The 17,292-nt window shown below is 45.4% G+C and overlaps 1 long non-coding RNA gene across 1 annotated transcript; it reads left to right on the forward strand.

The window, feature by feature from the left end:
* The first annotated feature begins 204 nt into the window (after positions 1 to 204).
* On the forward strand, positions 205 to 11,266 carry LOC138853819 (uncharacterized). Its single transcript, XR_011393024.1, has 3 exons — positions 205 to 401; positions 2,494 to 2,645; positions 10,774 to 11,266. It is a non-coding gene; the product is annotated as an uncharacterized lncRNA (long non-coding RNA).
* Positions 11,267 to 17,292: the final 6,026 nt, after the last annotated feature.

Consider the following 17,292-nt stretch of genomic DNA (forward strand, 5'->3'; position numbering starts at 1 on the left):
CCACGGATCAACCAGACTATTAATGACCTTGACTGCAGGCTTTATACTCCAGGGATCAACCAGACTATTAATGACCTTGAGTGAAGGCTTTATACTCCACGGATCAACCAGACTATTAATGACACGAGTGTAGACTTTATACTCCACGGATCAACCAGACTATTAATGATCCGAGTGTAATGTAGGCATTATATTCCACGGATCAACCAGGCTATTACAGTTCCTCGTGCTTCATAGATGTGGTCAACTTGGTTGCTGGTGTTGGTGTTGACAGCGCGCGCGCTCGCGCTCCCAGACACTGCTCCACAGGGGTTCTACACATACGGGGAGCGACCACCAGCCGTCATACCCGACCCTAACCTGCGGAAGGTCTATGAGCTCTTCTACCCGTACTACCAGAGGTAAGGTCGTGTTGTCTACTGGTACTACCAGAGGTAAGGTCGTGTTGTCTACTGGTACTACCAGAGGTAAGGTCGTGTTGTCTACTGGTACTACCAGAGGTAAGGTCGTGTTGTCTACTGGTACTACCAGAGGTAAGGTCGTGTTGTCTACTGGTACTACCAGAGGTAAGGTCATGTTGTCTACTGGTACTACCAGAGGTAAGGTCGTGTTGTCTACTGGTACTACCAGAGGTAAGGTCATGTTGTCTACTGGTACTACCAGAGGTAAGGTCGTGTTGTCTACTGGTACTACCAGAGGTAAGGTCGTGTTGTCTACTGGTACTACCAGAGGTAAGGTCGTGTTGTCTACTGGTACTACCAGAGGTAAGGTCGTGTTGTCTACTGGTACTACCAGAGGTAAGGTCATGTTGTCTGTTGGTACTACCAGGCGTCAGGTCATGTTGTCTACTGGTACTACCAGGCGTCAGGTCATGTTGTCTACTGGTACTACCAGAGGTAAGGTCGTGTTGTCTGTTGGTACTACCAGGCGTCAGGTCATGTTGTCTACTGGTACTACCAGAGGTAAGGTCATGTTGTCTGTTGGTACTACCAGAGGTAAGGTCGTGTTGTCTGTTGGTACTACCAGGCGTCAGGTCATGTTGTCTACTGGTACTACCAGAGGTAAGGTCGTGTTGTCTGTTGGTACTACCAGGCGTCAAGATAAGATAAGATAAGATTTCGTTCGGATTTTTAACCCCGGAGGGTTAGCCACCCAGGATAACCCAAGAAAGTCAGTTCGTCATCGAGGACTGTCTAACTTATTTCCATTGGGGTCCTTAATCTTGTCCCCCAGGATGCGACCCACACCAGTCGACTAACACCCAGGTACCTATTTGCTGCTAGGTGAACAGGACAACAGGTGTAAGGAAACGTGTCGAAATGTTTCCACCCGCCGGGAATCGAACCCGGGCCCTCCGTGTGTGAAGCGGGAGCTTTAGCCACCAGGCCACCACCACCAGGCCATGTTGTTTACTGGTACTACCAGAGGTAAGGTCATGTTGTCTGTTGGTACTACCAGAGGTAATGTCATGTTGTCTACTGGTACTACCAGAGGTAAGGTCGTGTTGTCTACTGGTACTACCAGAGGTAAGGTCGTGTTGTCTACTGGTACTACCAGAGGTAAGGTCGTGTTGTCTACTGGTACTACCAGAGGTAAGGTCATGTTGTCTACTGGTACTACCAGAGGTAAGGTCGTGTTGTCTACTGGTACTACCAGAGGTAAGGTCGTGTTGTCTACTGGTACTACCAGAGGTAAGGTCGTGTTGTCTACTGGTACTACCAGAGGTAAGGTCGTGTTGTCTACTGGTACTACCAGAGGTAAGGTCATGTTGTCTACTGGTACTACCAGAGGTAAGGTCATGTTGTCTACTGGTACTACCAGAGGTAAGGTCGTGTTGTCTACTGGTACTACCAGAGGTAAGGTCATGTTGTCTACTGGTACTACCAGAGGTAAGGTCGTGTTGTCTACTGGTACTACCAGAGGTAAGGTCGTGTTGTCTGCTGGTACTACCAGAGGTAAGGTCGTGTTGTCTGCTGGTACTTCCAGAGGTAAGGTCGTGTTGTCTACCTCTACTACCGGAGGTAAGGTCATGTCTGCTGGTACTACCAGAAGTTAGCTCATGTCTACCCATACTACCAGAGATCAGGTCATGTTGTCTACCCGTACTACCAGCGGTCAGGTCATGTCTAAATGTACTACTACCAAAGGTATAGTCATCTACTAGATAATCTACTATTACTTTCAGAAATAAAATCAGGTCACATATCAGAAGTACAAGAGATGAGGTCAGGTCATCTAAACTATTATTAAAAGCATTTTAGTTGCTGCACGATCAGATAAAATAATCCCCGCATCTTACAAAAGGAGTATTGGAGAATGATCATAAAATTCCAGTGCAGTAAAATACATGTAATTTTATTATACAAACATTGGCACTCAACCCGTCAGGGTCATACAGCGTAGAGCAAAATATATAGGGATGTGTTCCAAGACTGCAGATTCCACATTTCTTGGCTAATGCTTACTGCACCCCTCTTCCCACCTACTCCATAGACCACGTTACCGTTACCCGTTCTACAACGACGAAGGCAAGGGTGAGCTTCTGTATGGCTACGGTGGTCCCAGACTCTTCAAGTATACTGTCTTCAAGCCCGTGGAGGGATTCCTGCGTCGCTAGTTGACGTCCTCGACCACGCAGTCTTCAGGTGAGTAATGGTCCCAGGTCACCGCACCCATACAGAGCGAGTAATAGTCCCAGGTCACCGCACCCATACAGGGCGAGTAATAGTCCCAGGTCAACGCACCCATACAGGGCGAGTAATAGTCCCAGGTCACCGCACCCATACAGGGAGAGTAATGATCCCAGTTCACCGCACCCATACAGGGCGAGTAATAGTCCCAGGTCACCGCACCCATACAGGGCGAGTAATGATCCCAGGTCACCGCACCCATACAGGGCAAGTAATGATCCCAGGTCACCGCACCCATACAGGGCGAGTAATAGTCCCAGATAACAACACCCATACAGGGCGAGTAATGATCTCAGGTCACCGCACCCATACAGGGCAAGTAATGGTCCCAGGTCACTGCACCCATACAGGGCGAGTAATGGTCCCAGGTCACCGCACCCGTACAGGGCGAATAATAGTCCCAGGTCACCACACCCAGACAGGGCGAGTAATAGTCTCAGGTCACAGCACCCATACAGGGCGAGTAATGATCCCAGGTCACCGCACCCATACAGGGCGAGTAATGATCCCAGGTCACCGCACCCATACAGGGCGAGTAATGATCCCAGGTCACCGCACCCATACAGGGCGAGTAATAGTCCAAGGTCACCGCACCCATACAGGGCGAGTAATGGTCCCAGGTCAACGCACCCATACACGTCGAGTAATAGTCCCAGGTCACCGCACCCATGCAGGGCGAGTAATGGTCCCAGGTCACCGCACCCATACAGGGCGAGTAATGGTCCCAGGTCACCGCACCCATACAGGGCGAGTAATAGTCCCAGGTCACCGCACCCATGCAGGGCGAGTAATGGTCCCAGGTCACCGCACCCACAGGGCGAGTAATAGGCCCAGGTCACCGCACCCATACAGGGCGAGTAATGGTCCCAGGTCACCGCAGCCATACAGGGCGAGTAATAGTCCCAGGTCACTGCACCCATACAGGGCGAGTAATGATCCCAGGTCACCGCACCCATGCAGGGCGAGTAATGGTCCCAGGTCACCGCACCCATACAGGGCGAGTAATAGTCCCAGGTCACTGCACCCATACAGGGCGAGTAATAGTCCCAGGTTACTGCACCCATACAGGGCGAGTAATAGGCCCAGGTCACCACACCCATACAGGGCGAGTAATAGTCCCAGGTCACCGCACCCATACAGGGCGAGTAATAGTCCCAGGTCGCCGCAGCCACACAGGGCGAGTAGTAGTCCCAGGTCACTGCACCCAAACAGGGCGAATAATAGTCCCAGGTCACCACACCCATACAGGGCGAGTAATAGTCCCAGGTCACCACACCCATACAGGGCGAGTAATGGTCCCAGGTCACCGCACCCATACAGGGCGAGTAATGGTCCCAGGTCACCGCAGCCATACAGGGCAAGTAATAGTCCCAGGTCACCGCACTCATACAGGGCGAATAATGGTCCCAGGTCACCGCAGCGAGTAATGGTCCCAGGTCACCGCAGCCATACAGGGCGAGTAATGGTCCCAGGTCACCGCAGCCATACAGGGCGAGTAATGATCCCAGGTCACTGGACCCATACAGGGCGAATAATAGTCCCAGGTCACACCCATACAGGACGAGTAATAGTCCCAGATCACCGCACCCATACTGGGCGAGTAATGGTCCCAGGTCACCGCACCCATACAGGGCGAGTAATAGTCCCAGATCACTGCACCCATACAGGGCGAGTAATTGTCCCGAGTCGCCGCAGCCATACAGGGCGAGTAATAGTCCCAGGTCACTGCACCCATACAGGGTGAGTAATAGTCCTAGGTTACCGCACCCATACAGGGCGAGTAATGGTCCCAGGTCACCGCACCCATACAGGGCGAGTAATGGTCCCAGGTCACTGGAGCCATACAGGGCGAGTAATAGTCCCAGGTCACCGCACCCATACAGGGCGAGTAATAGTCCCAGGTTACCGCACCCATACAGGGCGAGTAATGGTCCCAGGTCACCCCACCCATACAGGGCGAGTAATGGTCCCAGGTTGCCGCAGCCATACAGGGCGTGTAATGGTCCCAGGTCACTGGAGCCATACAGGGCGAGTAATAGTCCCAGGTCACTGCACCCATACAGGGCGAGTAATGGTCCCAGGTCTCCGCACCCATACAGGGCAAGTAATAGTCCCAGGTCACCACACCCATACAGGGCGAGTAATGGTCCCAGGTCTCCGCACCCATACAGGGCAAGTAATAGTCCCAGGTCACCACACCCATATGGAGCGAGTAATAGTCCCAGGTCACTGCACCCAAACAGGGCAAGTAATAGACCCAGGTCACTGCACCCATACAGGGCGAGTAATGGTCCCAGGTCACCGCAGCCATTATTATTATTATTATTATAATCAAGGGGAAGCGCTAAACCCGGAGGATTATACAGCGCCTAGGGGGGGATGTGGAAGGCATTCAGGCTTAATTCGGGGAACTGGAGCACAGATCCAATTCCCTAAATCAAGAGCCCCTCACCAACATCAAGGAACCTTCCTTGAGGGGCACCGCAGCCATACAGGGCGAGTAATGGTCCCAGGTCACCGCACCCATACAGGGCGAGTAATAGTCCCAGGTCACCGCACCCATATAGGGCGAGTAATAGTCCCAGGTCACCGCACCCATACAGGGCGAGTAATAGTCCCAGGTCACTGCACCCATACAGGGCGAGTAATGGTCCCAGGTCACCGCAGCCATACAGGGCGAGTAATAGTCCCAGATCACTGCACCCATGCAGGGCGAGTAATAGTCCCAGGTCACCGCACCCATACAGGGCGAGTACTGGTCCCAGGTCACCACAGCCATACAGGGCGAGTAATGATCCCAGGTCACCGCAGCCATACAGGGCGAGTAATGGTTCCAGGTCACCGCAGCCATACAGGGCGAGCAATAGTCCCAGGTCACCACACCCATACAGGGCGAGTAATAGTCCCAGGTCACTGCACCCATATAGGGCGAGTAATAGGCCCAGGTCACTGCAGCCATACAGGGCGAGTAATGATCCTAGGTCACCGCACCCATACAGGGCGAGTAATAGTCCCAGGTCACTGCAGCCATACAGGGCGAGTAATAGTCCCAGATCACTGCACCCATACAGGGCGAGTAATAGTCCCAGGTCACTGCACCCATACAGGGCGAGTAATGGTCCCAGGTCACCGCACCCATACAGGGCGAGTAATGGTCCCAGGTCACTGCACCCATACAGGGCGAGTAATGGTCCCAGGTCACCGCACCCATACAGGGCGAGTAATGGTCCCAGGTCACCGCAGCCATACAGGGCGATACACCCATATTTTATAAATGGTATACAATAATGACACTTTTATTATAAAAAGGAAGCGCTAAACCCACTAGGGTCATACATTGCTGTTATATTTTGATGAGTAAGACACATGTGCAACATTTAAGTATCTTCAGTGTGGAAATGTTTGGTCTGCTCATAACGTTCCATCTTCACTTCTTGAGACTTCTCTAGTATCTGGCTGGAAAAGTCTGCTTAGCTGGGAAAACATTTCAACAATGAAGTGTTGGACGTCTAACTCGTCACTACAGACGTGTCAGTGGCTCATTACTTTGTAATTTGTTCGTGATTGCAACCATGTATAGGAGTGTAGGTGGTTCATTACCTTTGTAACTTGCCATGATTGTGACCAGATCTACATGGAGTTCGTTACCTTTGTAACTTGCTCAGTTATCAAAACTTTGGGGCCCAGTCCCTGGACCCATTTATGTACCTCTGTAATCTTTCGACTACCACTCACGGGATGGGTATGGGGTGACAACCGCCCACAGATATTAGTCTAAATTACAGACATGATGCCCCACACAGGGTGAGTAGTGCTCCCAGATGCCCCACACAGGGTGAGTAGTGCTTCCAGATGCCCCTCACAGGGTGAGTAGTGCTCCCAGATGCCCCTCACAGGGTGAGTAGTGCTCCCAGATGCCCCACACAGGGTGAGTAGTGCTCCCAGATGCCCCACACAGGGTGAGTAGTGCTCCCAGATGCCCCACACAGGATGAGTAGTGCTCCCAGATGCCCCACACAGGGTGAGTAGTGCTCCCAGATGCCCCACACAGGGTGAGTAGTGCTCCCAGATGCCCCTCACAGGGTGAGTAGTGCTCCCAGATGCCCCACACAGGGTGAGTAGTGCTCCCAGATGCCCCACACAGGGTGAGTAGTGCTCCCAGATGCCCCTCACAGGGCGAGTAGTGCTCCCAGATGCCCCTCACAGGGTGACTAGTGCTCCCAGATGCCCCACACAGGGTGAGTAGTGCTTCCAGATGCCCCACAGGGTGAGTAGTGCTCCCAGATGCCCCACACAGGATGAGTAGTGCTCCCAGATGCCCCACACAGGGTGAGTAGTGCTCCCAGATGCCCCACACAGGATGAGTAGTGCTCCCAGATGCCCCACACAGGATGAGTAGTGCTCCCAGATGCCCCACACAGGGTGAGTAGTGCTCCCAGATGAATGTCACCCCCTGCGTAATTATGCGTTGAAATGCAAAAGTATTTATGAGCTCAGAGACAACTCAGTCACAAATGCCAAAGTATTTTATCCACAGTCTCACATTACCAGCTGTTTTTTTGAAAAAAAAAAAAAAAAAAAAAAAAAATACACAAGTTCCCATATTGTTAACTCATAACCACTAATTTTCGTAAATACAGCCACAACTTGCTAAATGTTGGGTATTATAAATAATTACATCGTAAAATTTTGTCAAGTACTGACTTTCTGTGTAACCAATTCTTTTTTATATTACTATCAATTTCATAAATTTACAAATACAGTGGACCCCCGGTTAACGAACTTTTTTCATTCCAGTAGTATGTTCAGGTGCCAGTACTGACCGAATTTTTTCCCATAAGGAATATTGTGAAGTAGATTAGTTCATTTCAGACCCCCAAACATACACGTACAAACGCACTTACATAAATACACTTACATAATTGGTCGCATTCGGAGGTAATCGTTATGCGGGGGTCCACTGTACAGTGGTCCCTCGTTTTTCGTAATTAATCCGTTCCTGGAGGAGCTACTATAAACGAAATTTACGATTTGCGAATCAATTTTCCCCATAAGAAATAATGTAAATACAATTAATCCATTTCTGACACTCAGAAGTATTAAAACAAAAAAATTTTTTACATGAAATATGCAAGTAGTACATAAACAATACAATTGGAAATGATGAATGAAACATTAACAGCATAACACTTACCTTTATTGGAGATTCTTCTTAGTGTATGGGAGACTGGAGGAGGAGAGAGATTGGATTGTTTACAGTTTGGAAGGGGAATCCCCTTCCAGCAACACCTCAGGTACCAATTGCTTCTCTGGGGATGCTTCTCTTCTCTGTTTCTTAATGCCACTAGGACCACCTTGAGAGTCACTCTAGTCCTGTCTCGCAAAGTAACTGTGGAGAGAGCTCTGTTTCTGGCGTCTCTTTAACACTTCCCTAAAATGGCCCAAGACTTTGTCACTACATATTTCTCACCTTCTTTACCACAGGCTTGACACTAGGAGCTTTCTTTGGAGCCATGGTAGCTTATTTAGTACTTGCAAGCACTAAAATGAGTGGAATATTATGAAATATTTCGTAGGAGCACTTGAGGGGGCCTTCACTCACTGGTAAACAATGCCAGACTGGCTGGGTAGGGAGGCCTCCCCGGCTCACACCGTGCGTAAGCGTCCTGGACGAACTACTATTCGCGAGTCAACCTATGAAAAGCGAGTCCATGTTTATACGAAAATACCCCTATGATTGGCGAAATTTACGATTGCCGAGAACTACAAAAAGCGAGGGACCACTGTACTAGTTAATTTAAACGCATCTTACCTGGTCAATACGAACGTTGGGGTTAAGTGCCCAGGTCCATTATGTGCCTCTAATATATTGACTACCTTCCACAGGATGGGTATGGGATGACCACCTCCCACAAGGTGGGTATGGGATGACCACCTCCCACAAGGTGGGTATAGGGTGACCACCTCCCACAGGGTGGGTATGGGGTGACCACCTCCCACAGGGTGGGTATGGGGTGACCACCTCCCACAGGGTGGGTATGGGGTGACCACCTCCCACAGGGTGGGTATGGGGTGACCACCTCCCACAAAGTGGATATGGGGTGACCACCTCCCACAAGGTGGGTGTGGGGTGACCACCTCCCATAGGGTGGGTATGGGGTGACCACCTCCCACAGGGTGGGTATGGGGTGACCACCTCCCACAGGGTGGATGTGGGGTACCACCTCCCATTATTAGTGGTAATGGACAAATTTATTATGTGAGCAATAGGGATTGACAATTCAGAAGCACCATCTTTTAGGAACCTAGACGGGATGTTATCCGGGCCAGTGCTCTTAGTTGGGTTTAACCTGCTTAGTTCTTTTTGAATAGTCATGAGATACACTTACTAGTTGACAACTGTTTGGGGTTACCCCTTTATTGGTATATTATGTTTGAAACTTATGAGTCCGTGAGAGAGGGATATAGGCTGCCTCCCTCCCACGAGAGGTAATGGGTGACAACCTCCTACGATATGGGGTGCCTTGTCATTCATTCCCTAAGCTCTGATTATAAAGGGAAGCGCTAAACCCGTAGGATTATGCAGTGCCTGTGGGGAAGATGTGGAAGGTGTTCAGGTTTAATTCAGGGAACAGGAGCACAGAACCAATTCCCTAGATCAAAAGCCCCTCACCAACGTCAAGGAACCTTCCTTGAGGGGCCCTTAGCTCTGAAATTACTATGTAAGCTGCACCAGTCACTTTAGGTATTGGCTCTGCATAATTTAATTGATCCAGTAGGCTGTTTCTTTAAGCAGGTGTACATATATGTTAGTCTGACGTGCCCTTGTACTCATCATGTTACTGTGGAAACAAATTTCACAGTCTAGAAATGATGTTTTATGAGATTTCCACGATAGCCTGATCTGCCTTGAGTATTATTACTCACTACTTGGCTATATGTGGTTGCAAGGGTGGAGTCAAGTTCTTAAGAGGCTACATTATACAAATCCTTCTCAAAATTACTGGGCAAAACACAATAATCTGAAGTCCCATAGGATGCATGGCATTTCGGTACACACACACACACACACTGATGACTTCATTGCTTCTATTTTCACTTGTGTGCAGTGTGTTTATTTTATCATCTCTAATGAATGAGTGTTGCTGGAGTGGAAACAGCATTGAGAGGAAGGTCATGCTAGAGTGAAAAGTTTTTCTTCATTTCTAGTAATAAACAAGTTTGGATACATTAGCTATCCTATTCTATATTTACATAATGGTGTCCTGGCATATTCCATCACACAGGATATGCTTCATACATCAAGTGAAGAAGTCTATCAGCTGGTGTTAATTATAATCATAACTAAGTGCTAAACCCACAAGGGTTATACAGAGAGACTTCTGTAGGTCAATGATGATACTGTCAAACATCCCACTAAGGGATCAGTAGCTACAGTAGTTTACAAACGTTTTGTTCCAGCTGAGTTGGAGTTCTATTATTTGAGAAATTTTGTCTTTCAGAATGGCCCATCCCACACAAGAGAACTGGGCAAGAATAGTCAGTGTTGGTGTGAGGAAAGACTGTAGTGGCGAGTCAGTGGTAGAGTGTCACCTTAGTGCTGGTAACTTCAAGTATCACCAGAAGTTACCTAGAGCTACCTGCAGTTAGACCTGGGAAAACTTTATCAAATTGTAAAATGTATAGTACAGTTTTTAAAATAATGAAAACAACTACACGATTTTGTCGTGTCTGAGCACCTCTACAAAGACATTGATTACGTGTAAGTGAGGTGAAAGTGTTGAATGATGAAAGTATTTTCTTCTTGGGTCACCCTGCCTCGGTGGGAGACAGCAGACTTGTCGAGAGGGAAAAAAAAAAAATACACGATTTTGAAAACTACAGATAGGTTAAGAGTCCAGCAGATATCATTTATGAAACATTAAGAGCATGTATCTTTGATGACTGACATAATCATATTTGTCATCAATCTAGCTCATAATTGTTATATTAAAGTCAAATACACTGAATGACCATTTTAAAATTAACCACATCTTTCCTCCCCCTAACTATATTCAATATGAAGCTTTATGACTTCCCCCAGATTATTCTTGATCAACTAAGCTGTGGTGCCTATATTGGAGCGTGTGAAGCACGTAAAAGTCTTCTGGCCTGGTCATTAACCAGTGATGGGCTGGGTGAAGATGGAACAACAATGACCCCTGGAATTTTCAACAAGTACTCATATCTCAAGGATAAATTGCTGTATAGTCCTTGTGGCTTAGCGCTTCTTTTTGATTATAATAATAATAATAATAATCAAGGATAAATTAAGCCTGGTGCCATCACATTTTTTATATAGGCTCCAATTACATTTATGAGAATTTTGTCTGTGGTATAAATTTGTTGTACTTAATGTTTGCTATTTTATAAAATATTTGCTTCAGTATGTTTGTCAACCATGTGTCAAAATAATCACAATGAATATTTGAATTTATGCCTGAGGATTAAATAAGAACTAATTGTTACTGGTGTGTTATATTATGTGTGTACAGTAGTGTAGAAGAATTAAACCACTATAATGTACCTTACTGCATGTTCTTTACACTGCCATGATTTAAACACATGATTTGTAGATCATAAAGAACTATAAAATTGTGTTGTTTTCATATATTATCCCTATACCACTAGATGCATCTCTCATGCCAACTTCATTTGGCTTTTGTACTGTGGTGAATTAATAATTTAGGATAACTTCTACTTACACTTAGGTCACACTGCACATACATGTACATGTTTATTTATACACACTCATCTGAATTTTCTTTGATTTTATCTTAATAGTTCTTGTTCTTATTACTTTTCCTTTTATATCCATGGGGAAGTGGAATAAGAATCTTTCCTCTGTAAACCATGCGTGTTGTAAAAGTCAACTAAAATGCCGGGAACATTGGGCTAGTAACCCTTTTCCTGTAATAATTACTAAAAAGAATAATAAGAAAATTGTCAAAGTGGGAAGTCTGAATGTGCGTGGATGTTGTGCAAATAATAAGAGATGATTGTGGATGTTACGAATAAGAAGAAGTTGGATGTCCTGGCTTTAAGTGAAACAAAGCTGAAGGGGGTGGGAGAGTTTCAGTGGAGAGGAATAAATGGGATCAGGTCAGAGGTTTCAAATAGAGTTAGTTCTAAAGAAGGAGTAGTAATAATGTTGAAGCATAAGCTATGGCAGGAAAAGAGGGACCATAAATGTATTAATTCAAGGATTATGTCGAGTAAAATAAAGGTTGGATGTGAAAAGTTGTTTATAGTAAGTGTATTTGCACCTGGAGAAGAGAGAAGTGTAGAGGAGAGAGATTTTGGGAAATGTTGAGTGAATGCGTGGGGAGTTTTGAACCAAGTGTGAGAGTACTTGTGGTTGGGGATTTCAATGCTAAAGTGGGTAAAAATGTTGTGGAGGGAGTAGTAGGTAAATTTGGGGTGCCAGGGGTAAATGAAAATGGGGAAACTTTAATTGAGCTGTGTAGAAAGAGGTTTGGTAATAAGTACAGTAATACTTATTTTATGAAAAAGAGGATAAATAAATATACAAGGTATGATATAGCACATAACGAAAGTAGTTTGTTAGATTATGTATTGGTGGATAAAAGGTTGATGGGTAGGCTCCAGGATGTACACGCTTATAGAGGGGCAACTGATACATCGGATCATTATTTAGTTGTAGCTACAGTTAGAGTAAGCGGTAGATGGGACAAGAGGAAAATGGCAACAAGTAAGAGGGAGGTGGAAGTGTATAAACTAAGGGAGGAGGAAGTTCAGGCGAGATATAAGCAACTATTGGCCATAAACCATGCAACATGCATGGCTTATGGAGGAAGATTCTTTTCCATTTCCCCATGGAGAATAGAGGGCATAAAGAAGAACAAGAGCTATTTAGAAAAGGAAGAAAAACCTAGATGTGTGTATGTATATATATGCATGTCCACATTGTGTTGAATTTTTTTTTATTTACTTTTTTTCATCAAACTGGCCATATCCCACCAAAGCAAGGCGACTTAAAAAGAAAAACGAAAGTTTCTCTTTTTTAACTTTAATAATGTATACAGAAGATGGGGTTCCTAGCCCCCTTGCTCCTGGCATTTTAGTCACCTCTTACGACATGCATGGCTTATGGAGGAAGAATTCTGTTCCACTTCCCCATGGAGATAAGAGGAAATAGGCAAGAACTAGTAAGAAAATAGAAGAAAACCCAGAGAAATATATATATATATACATTTCTTCTTCTTTCTTCTTTCAACGTATCAGCCGTATCCCACCGAGGTGGGGTGGCCCAAAAGGAAAAACGAAAGTTTCTTTCAAATTTAGTAATACTGTACTATATACAGGAGAAGGGGTCACTAGCCCCTTGCTCCCGGCATTTTAGTCGCCGCTTACGACACGCATGGCTTACAGAGGAAGAATTCTGTTTCACTTCCCCATGGAGTATGTATATGTATGTGTGTGTATATACACCTACCATCTGACTTACGACCTGCTCGACATACGACGACTCGACTTACGACCATGTTTTTTATGCCAAATTTCCTGGAAATAAACAAGTGTTTGTGTTGTACACAGTGTTTATCCTAAACCTTACAGTATAAAATACAGTACTAACAGCATAAAAAGTAAAGTAAAACATGAAATACCAAAATAAAACAATAAAATTAAGTCATTACAAAAATGTTATGTTGATATTCAGTAGTAAAGTTCGACTTACATCCATTTCGACTTACGACCAGTTTCTTGGAACCGAACTCGGTCGTAAGTCAGATGGTAGGTGTGTGTGTGTGTATGTATGTATATACAGTGGACCCCCGGTTAACGAACTTTTTTCATTCCAGTAGTATGTTCAGGTGCCAGTACTGACCGAATTTTTTCCCATAAGGAATATTGTGAAGTAGATTAGTCCATTTCAGACCCCCAAACATACACGTACAAACGCACTTACATAAATACACTTACATAATTGGTCGCATTTGGAGGTGATCGTTAAGCGGGGGTCCACTGTATATATATATATATATATATATATATATATATACATATATATATATATATATATACATATATATATATATACAGTGGACCCCCGCATACCGTTGGCCTTACATAACGTTAAATCCGCATACAGATACATTTTATCGCTAAGATTTTGCCTCGCATACCGCTAAAAAACCCGCTCGATGCTGTTTGTCCGAGACGCGTCTAATGTGTGGCCTGAGCCAGCCTCACATTTTCCGCCGGTGGCATTGTTTACAAGCCAGCCTGCGCGGTAACATCCAAGCATACAATCGTAACATTTCGTATTATTACAGTGTTTTTGGTGATTTTATCTGCAAAATAAGTGACCATGGGCCCCAAGATTCTAGTGCCAACCCTGTGGTAAAAAGGGTGAGAAATATTATCGAAATACTGTGGTACCATGGTCAACTGCTGATGCTGCTGCTGCTGTAGCACTGTCAGCTGCTGCTGCTGCTGCTGTACCACCATCAGCTGCTGCTGCTGCTGTATCACCATCAGCTGCTGCTGCTGCTGTAGTACTGTCTGCTGCTGCTGCTGCACTGTCAGCTGCTGTTGCTGCTGTAGCACTGTCAGCTGCTGCTGCTGCTGTAGCACTGTCAGTTGCTGCTGCTGCTGAAGCACCGTCAGCTGCTGCTGCTGCTGTACCACCGTCAGCTGCTGCTGCTGCTGCTGTTGTAGTACCGTCTGCTGCTGCTGTAGCATTGTCTGCTGCTGCTGTAGCATTGTCTGCTGCTGCTGTAGCACTGTCAGCTGCTGCTGCTGCTGTAGCACTGTCAGCTGCTGGTGCTGCTGTAGCACTGTCAGCTGCTGGTGCTGCTGTAGCACTGTCAGCTGCTGCTGCTGCTGTACCACCGTCAGCTGCTGCTGCTGTAGTACCGTCTGCTGCTGCTGTAGTACCATCTGCTGCTGCTGCTGCTGTAGTACCGTCTGCTGCTGCTGCTGCTGTAGTACCGTCTGCTGCTGCTGTAGCATCGTCTGCTGCTGCTGTAGCACTGTCAGCTGCTGCTGCTGCTGTAGCAGTCAGCTGCTGCTGCTGCTGCTGTAGCACTGTCAGCTGCTGCTGCTGTAGCACTGTCAGCTGCTGCTGTAGCACCGTTGTTGGTGTGGCTTATTGAGAATACCAAGAAACAATTAACCCCAGAGGGTTAGCCACCCAGGATAACCCAAAAAAGTGTGTCATCGAAGACTGTCTAACTTATTTCCATTGGGGTCCTTAACCCTTTCAGGGTCCGTCCCGTAGATCTACGGCTTTATGGTGAGTGTCCAAACCATAGATCTACGCCATGAGCTCAGCTCACTCTGATAAACTGTGAGTGGTACATTTGGGCCTAGATATGAGAGAATACATCTATGTGGTATGTGTGCACCACATAAAACAGATCCTGCAGCACACTGTGTATAATGAGAGAAAAAAAATGAAATCATGATTTTTCGATTAAAACAGCAACTTTGCAGTGTTTTTTCGTATGTTTTTTATAGTTGTATTTGCGATTTCTTGGTCTCATTTGATAGAATGGAAGACATATTACAGAAATAGAGATGATTTTGATTGGTTTTAGCACTGGAAATGGCTTGAAACTGAGCTCAAAGTAGCGGAAATGTTAAATTTTTGCCGATATTCAAGAGTAAACAAACGACCTCACACGTCTAATACACGTCAGCTGGTGGGTCTAATATACATTCACAAATATGGTGATGATATTTATACAATTATTACAGTATTGCATAGCAGTAAATCTTCTATTTTTTGGTGTGAATAAAAATTCATTATGTGAATAAAAAATCAAAATGGAATTTATTTGTAAAGCCTCAAAACATGACTAATGAACAGAGGAAATGTTAGTTTAGTGCCAGGAATGCCTACATTGTTTATTCTGGACCCTATTTTGAAATTGGAATATTTTGAACTTTAGTGTTAAATTGGCCAAATTAACAATTTCCGATCACTTTATTTTGTAGTTGAAACAGTTGACTTGGCGATTTCTTGTGCTCAATCGATAGAATAGAAGTAATACTAGTGAAATAGCTAAGAATTTGGTTGATTGGAATAATGTAATTGGCCTAAAATGGGAGTCAAAGTCGGCAAAATCGCCGATTCGTAAATATCGCTGACACATCAAAATTCGCGAGAGCATAATTTCGTCAATTTTCCACCAAATTTCGTACTTTTTGTTTTATTACCTTCACAAAAAGATTCTCTACGATTTCATAAGAAAAAATAACAAATTTTTTTTTTGAAAATTCTTGGACACTGGTGCGTGACTCCAGATTTGGGCCTTGGACCCTGAAAGGGTTAATCTTGTCTCCCAGGATGCAACCCACACCAGTCGACTAACACCCAGGTGAACAGGGAAAAACGCCTGGAACTAGTGCTCATATTGGTGAATTTAAAGCCAGCAAAGGTTGGTTTGAGAGATTTAAGAATCGTAGTGGCATACACAGTGTGATAAGGCCTGTTCTGGAAGAAAATGCCAAACAGGACCTACAGTACTCAGGAGGAAAAGGCACTCCCAGGACACAGTGTCTCATCAGTCATTGCTGCATCTTCAATAAAGGTAAGTGTCATTTATTCTTCATTTAGTAGACTAGTACATGCACAATATATACTGTGCATATACTACTCTACTATTGTGCATGTATCCTTCTCTTTGTGTGTAGGAAAATGTATATTTCATGTGGTAAAATTTTTTTTTTCATACTTTTGGGTGTCTTGCACGGATTAATTTGATTTCCATTATTTCTTATGGGGAAAATTCATTCGCATAACGATAATTTCGCATAACAATGAGCTCTCATGAATGGATTAATATCGTTATGCGGGGGTCCACTGTATTATATATATATTTTTTTTTCAACAAGTCGGCCGTTTCCCACCGATGTATATAATATATATATATATATATATATATATATATATATATATATATATATATATATATATATATATATATATATATGGCATGGCACCTCTGCCAGAGAGAGGCTGTGGGCATCCTGCTCTGTGATTTTGGCACAATATCGTCCAATCAAGAACACCTACCAGGATTATCATCAACAGGCTGGTGTGTGAATATCTGCTGCTCGTGTTGGAAAGGGCCAGAAGACTCTGCATTTCGTGTCTTCTTTCATAATCAAGAAAAGTGCTGTGTATGTGAATTCAGTGAGGGAGCATAACAGTCACCTATGGGTAGGAGAGGTCGGTGAGGGGAGGCCTCATGGAGGAGGAGGAGGCGGCGGAGGTTGAGGGGTAAAACTGTCCCCCACCTTCCCCAAACAGGCGTGCATACACCGTGTGCTCGTGTTACAACAACAATGGAGTGTTTGTTCACCGTGTGTATAGTGTATATAGTCTATAGTGTACAATGCGTAGTATGTGCATGGTATGCGCATAGCATGTGTAGTGTATAGGTGTATAGCGGTGTGTCGATAGTGGGGGCTGTACACAGAGCATAGTGGTGTATAGTAACATGTGCACAGAGCATTGTGGTGTATAGTGACTTGTCCTGGGAATAAGTGAGTGCCGTACTCTGCCTCATCACACATCTTCCACTCCTCCCTT

Source organism: Cherax quadricarinatus, chromosome 41 (assembly GCF_038502225.1).
Source record: "Cherax quadricarinatus isolate ZL_2023a chromosome 41, ASM3850222v1, whole genome shotgun sequence".
Taxonomy (NCBI): domain Eukaryota; kingdom Metazoa; phylum Arthropoda; class Malacostraca; order Decapoda; family Parastacidae; genus Cherax; species Cherax quadricarinatus.